Genomic DNA, 8738 nt, shown 5'->3' on the forward strand with positions numbered 1-8738 from the left:
CCCTCAGGTAAGTCTTGAAATGCCCTTGCTGAGAGAAGAGGTCCATTCAGATGGTCGGAGGGCTTAGAATTTTATTTTTGTTTTACAGATGGTACGTCCTAGGAGCTGAGTTCAGTTTTGCGAGGTTTGATTCTCGGCACCAAGCAGTGTGATGCTCAGGAAATGATAGCTATGTAAAGACTTCTTAGAGTAAGATGAAAAGTGAACAAAGAAGGAGAGAAGAGATGGAGTAGACTGTGGTCTTTTTTTTTTAAATAGGAAAGTCTGATAAGAGCATCTCCTAGTGAGAGAGGAGAAAGGAAGAAACTGGTCAAGCGCGCAGTTAGGGTGGGTCCTTGGTTGAATTCTTTCAAACAAAAGAACAGCCTGAAAAATCAAGCTGCAGGCACAGATAGGGGAACTTGCACAAGGGGCTTGCCTAAGACATGCCCACAGTCACACATATAAGAAAGGCTACACAGGTGACTGGCCCAGACATGCCTGCAATGGACAATTCCATCTCTTGACACATGCACAGGAAGGGGAACAAAGCAATATGGAGTAACTCAAGCTAAGGGCCCACATGTGCATTAGAAGAACAAGGTGGAGCTACCAGAAAGTCGTACCTATGCAAATGAGATGCCCAGCCCTTACTGGTTTCCTACAAAAGCTTTTGCATTCAACTGTAAATACAGCAAGCCTCTTCTGGGTCCCCTCTCTGCAGCCAAGAGCTTTCTTCTTTTGCTTATTAAACTTTTGCTCCAACCTCACCCTTTGTGCTCACTCTCCTTAATTCTCTTAGTTGTGAGACAAAGAAGTCCAGGTGATAATTCACAGTGAGAGAACTGCTACATTGTGGTGCACTGGCAAGACTGTAACACCAGGGCTGAGGCTGGCCCTGTCCCCTAGTCAGTATGTAATTCCAAGAGTACAAGCTCAGGGAGGGAACCAAGTTTGATTGGCTCTATTCAGCAGAGATCGGTTTTGGGACAAGTGTTAATTTAGTACAGATAGTTAAATAGATATGTGGGCACCTATACATATACACATTTTATGCATTCATCTCTTTAAATAAAACATGATGTTATAGTAGGTAATTATGCAGACATAAGCAGGGCAGGAATGGACCCCCCAACAAGGAATGCCAGGTGACCATCAGGTGATGGTCAGGCAATTGTTAACTATCTCTCTAAATTAATAATTGGTCACAGCTGGCACCAGGGAAAGGCAGTCTCCCAATAGATAGAAAACACCAAAATTTGGTGATCGGCAGCTTCCCAATAAGAAGATCTCAGGAGTTGGGTGAGTGGTTCCTTTTAGTGGGCATGCGCACTAAAAGGCAAAGTGGCAGAGTTTAACTGGTATATGACCTTCCTCTAGGAATACTCAACTGGTAAGGGAAGAACGCCTCAAGTGAGCATGTGCACAACTCCAGTAAACACACTATGCATGCGGCCCCTCCCAAGTACTGGCAGGCCACTGCTCATGCAACAGCTCACCCCAAAGGAAGAATCAGGGGGAGGCAACGCAAAACTTCGAAAGGACACCAACATATAATAAAACCCCAAGTCAAAAGTCAAACCATTCACTTTAATCTCTCAAGTCATCTGCCTGGCCTTCTCCCAACTGTACATTACTTCCTTTCATTTCTGCTCTAAAACTTTTTAATAAATTTTCTTTCCTGCTCTAAAACTTACTTCAGTCTCTTCCTGCCTCATGCCCCTCAGTAAAATTCTTTCTTCTGAGGAGGCAAGAACTGAGGTTGCTGCAGACCTATACAGATTTGCCACTGCTAGCAATGAGACATAAGATGGAATGATATTCTCTGCAGGAGCCCAAAGGGAAGGAAAAGAGTTGTTTCTGAGACTCAAGTAGGCAACGTGGTGAGAGTGATGGCAATCCATCCCCAGCTTCTCCACCTGACCATGTCTCTCTTCCCTCCAGAATCCTGTCCACTGTGACCTTCCTTCTTTCTTCCCACAGTTGTCTTTCAAAGCCTTTCATCACTTTCTTGGCTTCCGTTAAACACCATGGTCACTTGGCAGGCAGCCCTTCTGCCTGATGTGGTTGTTCTTCACACCACCTTCCTGAGTTGTGCAGGGGTGAGGGAAGAGGAAAAGAATTACAGAGCTGTGGGCATCATTCCTTCTTGGGGTTTGTTATTAGGGCAACCTGGACAGGTAGGGGTTGGGAGTGTTAATCAGTCTGTTAACAAGTATGTTCTGATTTCTGAGATCCAGGACTGAGCTAAGGGCTCACTGCTCTCTGTTGTCTGTCTCTGCTCATCAAGCAAAAAAAGGGGGAAACTAAAAAGCAGTTATCCATCAGATCACTTTCTCAGGCTGAAGATAGGGGCTTGGAGAGACATTTCCTGGATTCTGGTCCTGACAGCCACTAACTGGCTGTATAATCATGAGGCTTCACACCCCAGCCAGGGAGGCCAGAGAATGACAGCCTTTATACTTTCTTGAGGCAGGATTTTCCCATTGTTGAAACTGCTCAGCAGAGTTCCCGGCACTTAGCAGGAACAGCATGGGGGCACATGAATGCCTCTGATACTGTCCCTTCTAACTCAACATTCTAAAATTCCAGATTCTTTCTGTCAATAAATGGCCAGAGCTTGGTGGTTAATGCAACACAAAAGGTTCAGAGAAACAAATAGGGTGTAGGACCTAGGCAGGCATTGAGATTTCATTGCAATTCAGGTAAGAAAAAGAGAATTTTAATTCAAATTATTCAATTGAAATTTATATAGGAGACATCTTGGTAAAGTGTTATAAAAGGTTACCGTTCAAAAAAACCAAAAAGGTGATAAAGGATGCACTATATTGCATGAAAAGTTATATGATTAGGAAGTCATATTCCTACAAGAAGGGTTCAGTTTATTAACTTATATCTCATCTAGAATGAGCTTCGAACTAATGCTCAGGCCTTGTTTTCCCATCCAGAGCTTCAGACCAAACCCTGATTCTGATATGTCAGTTACTGTACTCATAGAACTGAGCTAGCTTTTAAGTTTCCTTTATCTGTATGAAAATAATGTGTAGTTCTGGGAAACTATACAAGCAAGGAGAGAGATAATAAAGAGATAAAAATGGTGTCAATACTTTTGGTAAATTGTGTTCATTCAAGGAAACTGATTTGTCTTCATGATGCTGCTTTGGTTATGCATTCTCTGCTTAGCACATTTAGCAGGTGCATATGTTCAATTTACAAGATTTATTTATATGCTTACAAAGATTCTGCTTATTAGATTTATAAATCTTCTCTGTCAGAAGTTTGAAGCGTTGGAGATCATTTAAATTTCTAATTATAGGTAGAAATATCTAAGAATCTTTGATGAATTACAAAGCCCTATGTGATCTTCTGTCCCCTTCTTTTCTCCTACATTGGTGAATGGTGTGTGCTCATTTCCCTAGCAGTGAGGTAGACTTTTATATGTCAGCCTTATCTCCAGGGGGTTATTTACATCTCTGAGGACTTGTGTGACACCTATTATGATGAACCTCTGGCTTCCATTAAAAAAAAAAAAATTCCACCACTTTGGGGAATTGTCAGTGTAGAAAGCAGAAGTGGGAAGGGAATTCTGGGAGCAGTACCCAGACTGGCCTGAGTGTAGTCTCACAGGGTATCTATTTGAGACCATCATGGAAGGCTTGGAGTGGTGGGCCACTTGTCAGCTCTGTTTGAAACTCCACGACATGTCCTGGTGGGCTCATCAGGATGCCTCTAGGGATAAAGTTTCTATCTGAGTGTGAATTAAAAGTTCACTTTACCTGTTGTGTGATTTTGGGCAAGTTTCTTAATATCTCTGAGTCTGTGTAATATCTAGCTTAAAGGATTATTGATAATGTTGATTTGAAATAATGTTTGTAAAATACCTAGGGTAGTGCCTGAAATCTGTAAAGTGATCAAACCATGACAACTATCTGTCCTCTTAAGTTTATGGTCAAGAAGAACTAGGAGCCCCCGAAATGCAATCAAAATGTTAGGTCTAGAGTTCAGTTCAACAAGCACGCATTGACCATCTGTTAATGTAGTCATCGTGCTGGGAATTCATTCATTCATTTGTTCAACAAATAATAAGCAGATGCTTGTTAAGTAAATTGGTTATACCTACTGACTGCTCAATCCCCTGAACAGTGCTGAAAATACACTTAAAAATTACTACTCTTTGTTCTTTTGCTTATGAATGTATTCTGCATTCAGAGAGGGTTTCGAAAGGTAAATATATATTTCGAATTGGAAGAAGTCAAGGCTTCATATTGTATGATGAAAAGGCTACATGCTCTATGATTCCAACTATATGGCATTCTGGAAAAGGCGAAACTATGGAGACAGTAGAAAGATCAGTGTTTGGGAGTGGGGCAAGCGGAGGGAAGGGTGAATAGGAGGAGCACAGAGGATCTTTAGGGCAGTGAAACTATTCCAGGTGATACTGTAATGGTGGATACATGTCATTGTACACTTGTCAAAACCCATAGAATGTACAAGCAAAGAGTGAACTCTAATGTAAACGATGCACTTCAGTTAATAATTACGAACCAATATTGGTCTATCAATTGTAACAAATGTCCCATGTTAATGCAAGATGTTAATAATAGGGAAAACTATAGATGGGGGTGGGTGATGGGATATATGCAAACTCTCTGTACTTTCTGCTCAATTTTTCTGTAAACCTAAAGCTGCTCCAAAATTAGTCTATTAGTTAACAAAAAGAGTAAGTGAGAGTTTATCTCCCAGGCTTACCTACTGGAGATTAGACTTGATTTCTGAGGCTAACATGCATGTTTTTCCTTCAAGATCTTGAACTACTCTGTGTTTATTTTAATCCCAGTATCTTTGCATTATATTCTTCCTGCAAGAATGCAAACTCTGTGAGAACAAGGACCATGCTTTATCCATCTTTGTAGGATCATGTAAGTCTTGTGTTCAGACTTTCCAATGGCTTCCTATTCCAAATGCTTTACATGTATTAGCTCATTTAATCCTTAAAACAACCCTGTGAGGTAGATCCCATTATTGTTCTATCAAATATGAAAAAACTGAATCACAAAGAGGTTAAGAAACTTGCCTGACATAACCAAACTAGTAACTGGCAGAGCTGAGACACCAACTCAGATAGTCTGGCTCCAGAGTCTGCAGAAAAAGTACCAGAAAATCCAGGGATGTTTTAAACTGCAGGTCAGAACACATTTTGGGGGTGAAATAATTTCAAGGTGACTCAAACAAGGATTTTTTTAAAAAAGCAGAATAACAGAACGGAAGAAAAAGGAGAAATATCAGCATACCTTGAACATAGTAGGAATGGTATTGTTTTGTGAAGCTTTTATCTTATGTGTATATTACGTGTGTGTATATTTGCACTGAGATGCCATGTAAAATATATTTAGAACACTCACTGTGTTAAACCATAACACAAGTTACTACCTCAGGTAACAAGCCGTGCTGAGTGAAGGCAGCTTCAGGCCTGACATGCCATCCCTGACTCCTGCCCCATTACCCTAAGAGCCTGTTATCCCTGTTGTGCTATACAAGCTGGCTTCATCTCACCAGTTCCTGTCATTATATCCAAACCCAATGATGCCCAGAGGCAAGGAAACAGCCTCCTTTCTGGAGAATCCTATCCCAGAAGTTCCTGGCAGATTGCCTCCTGCCTCCCTTCCTAGATTAGACATCTCCTTAGCTCTCACTGGTCACACCTGGATCACACGGCCACCATGAATCAACCTAGGGAAAGGAAACCAGGACTACCACGATCAGATTCCACCATCTGATATATCTCTGAACAAGTATATCCATGTATCCAGCAAGGGTATTTGCCCTGAGTAGAACCCAGATAATAAAAAAAATTTACATTAATTTTCTATCTCCTTAGAGATAGAAGCTTTCTGCATAGTACTCATCTATTAACTCATACATTTATTCACTCAACAAATATTTACTGTTTATCTGATGTATGCCTGGCACTGTGCTAGGCAATGGGGACAGAGAAGTGAGCAAAAGAGATAAGATCCATGTCTCCTGGGGATGACTCTAGAAAGGGAGAGAATAGTTGAACAAATAATCTCAGAAATATATACGTATATGTAACTACAAATTGCTACAAATGCTCCTAAGGAAATGATGTGATTGAGGTAAATCAGAACAGGAAGATCTAATTTAAATGGAAAGGGGAGGTGGTCAAAAAAGTCTTTTCAGAAAAGGTCGTTAAAGCAAGATACAAAGAATAAGTAGTAGTAGAGCGAGGAGTGGGAGGAAGAACATTCCAGCATAGGGATCAAGAACTGCAAAATGTTGGGACTGAAATCTTAGTACTTTAGAAGAAGAAAGAGGATACAAGAAGATTTTCGAATACCAAATATAGAGCAGAGACCCTTTCTAGAAGAGCGAGATTTGAGAACTCTTTTTTGTTTTTTTTGAGACAGAGTCTTGCTCTGTCGCCCAGGCTGGAGTGCAGTGACGTGATCTCGGCTCACTGCAACCTCCGCCTCCCGGGTTCAAGTGATCCTCCTGCCTCAGCCTCCTGAGTAGCTGGGATTACAGGCGCACAACACCATGCCAGATAATCTTTGGTATTTTTTTCAGTAGAGACGGGGTTTCCCCATTTAAGCCAGGATGGTCTTGATCTCCTGACCTCGTGATCCTCCTGCCTCAGCCTCCCAAAGTGCTGGGATTATGGGCATGAGCCACTGTGTCCAGCCCAATTTGAGAAATTGTTTGCTTTAGGAACTCTTTGTGGTAATAGAAAAGGCTGCCTTTGTTTCTAATATTCAGATGTTCTTTGCTAATCCTGGATAGCATTGCTTGTTTCTGGAAGATGTGTAGGTTATTGTTCAACTTATTTCTCATAGGAGATGAGAAGCTAAGAGTTCAGATGGCTTGCAGGATACATAGTTTGAGACAGCTTGAGCTTTTGTTCATTTCAAAGGAGGAGGAATTGTGCAGGCCAATTGATGGTGATATTCTGTACTGATGGGCCTATCCTTGGAGAAATGAAGGTTGCTTTTGTTTTTGTCGTTGTTCTGGTGCCTCTGTGCCAAAAGATGAGATTAGATCCTAAGTGTGGGACTGGGTTTCCCAGTGAATGTAATAAACATTGCTATTGTCAATCATTGTGGAACATGCGAATACTGAGGCAGGGCTGGGTTCAAGGGCATTCCCACTGGAATCAGGTTATCTGATCCCTGCAAGATGGGGGCAGCTCTAGGGGTAGGCAGAGAAGTGCTCAAAGAAGACCCTCATGCGGACCTCAAAAGTGGCGACACTTTTAGGTTTTCATTTTATAACGTACTTTTCTTATCACAAAACAAAGTCTTAACAAACCTTCGACAAAGTCTTAACAAAATTTATTATTCTGTTTTTTTTTTTTTTTTTTTTTGAGACAGAGTTTCACTCTTGCTGCCCAGGCTGGAGTGCAATGGCACTATCTCAGCTCACCACAACCTCTGCCTCCTGGATTCAAGCGATTCTCCTGACTCAGCTGGCATTACATGCATGCGCCACCATGCCCGGCTAATTTTGTATTTTTAGTAGAGACGGAGTTTCTCCATGTTGGTCAGGCTGGTATTGAACTCTTGACCACAGGTGATCTGCCTGCCTCAGTCTCCCAAAGTGCTGGGATTACAGGCATGAGCCACTGCATCTGGCCTGGCCACAAAACCTATTCTGACCTCAGCTATCTCTATATGGAATTGAAGATAGAGTCATTGTCCAAATTGGGCAAAATAGCACAGGGGAAAATAATAGCAGTATTTCTTCAGACAAGTGGATATAACTGTGAAAGGGAAAGTAATAGTTTGGATTCCCATGATGGACTCTAATAACCAGTGAATATCAGAATTTGTTTTTGGAGTGTGTGTTTCTTGAAGTTTCTCAGAAATTCCTGGAGATACGAGCCTGGTAAAAGACAGTACTTTCTGCAATTAAGAGAAATGTAATACCAAAGTGCTGGGATTACAGGTGTGAGTTGGGCCCAGTGGCTCATGCCTGTAATCCCAGCACTTTGGGAGGCCGAGGTGGGCGAATCACCTGAGGTCAGGAGTTTGAGACCAGCCTGACAAACGTGGTGAAACCTTGTCTCTACTGAAAATACAAAAGTAGCTGGGCATGGTGGCATGCGCCTGTAATCACAGTTACTCGGGAAACCGAGGCAGGAGAATCACTTGAACCTGTGAGGTGGAGTTGCAGTGAGCTGATATTGTGCCATTGCACTGCAGCCTGGGCAACAAGAGCAAAACTCTGTTTCAAAAAAAAAAAAGGAAAGTTTCCTTTTCCCATTTGAAGCCAAACTTCTACCTAAGCTTCCAATTGGCCCCCTCCTCCCTCTTCTCTCAGACTCTGTTCCATCTGCATACCCTCTTTCTCATACTTTAAATCTCTTCCCTTGCTGGTTTTCATTGCTATACCCATAATATGCTCTCATCTTTCCCATCTTAACCCATCACTTTAAACCCAAATTTTCCTCTAACTATGGATCAATTAACTTGTTCCTATTATCCATACTTCTCAAAAATGCTGATTATACTTAGTTAGCTTTACTTCCTCCCATCCCAATAATTTCTAATTTTATTCTGAACTAACTTCTTCCTGTTTCATTACCTTCATTAATGTCACCCTAACATCCTAACGAATACTTTGAAACTCTTTTTAAAGTTTCATATACATCTAGAAAAGTGCCAAAGTGTTCAGTGCCAAGAACGATCACATAGCAAATACATCTATGTATCTACCACCTGGTTGAGAAATAGGACATTACC

The sequence above is a fragment of the Aotus nancymaae genome, unplaced genomic scaffold (assembly GCF_030222135.1).
Source record: "Aotus nancymaae isolate 86718 unplaced genomic scaffold, 86718_ANA_hifiasm-v0.15.2.pri h1tg000007l, whole genome shotgun sequence".
NCBI lineage: Eukaryota > Metazoa > Chordata > Mammalia > Primates > Aotidae > Aotus > Aotus nancymaae.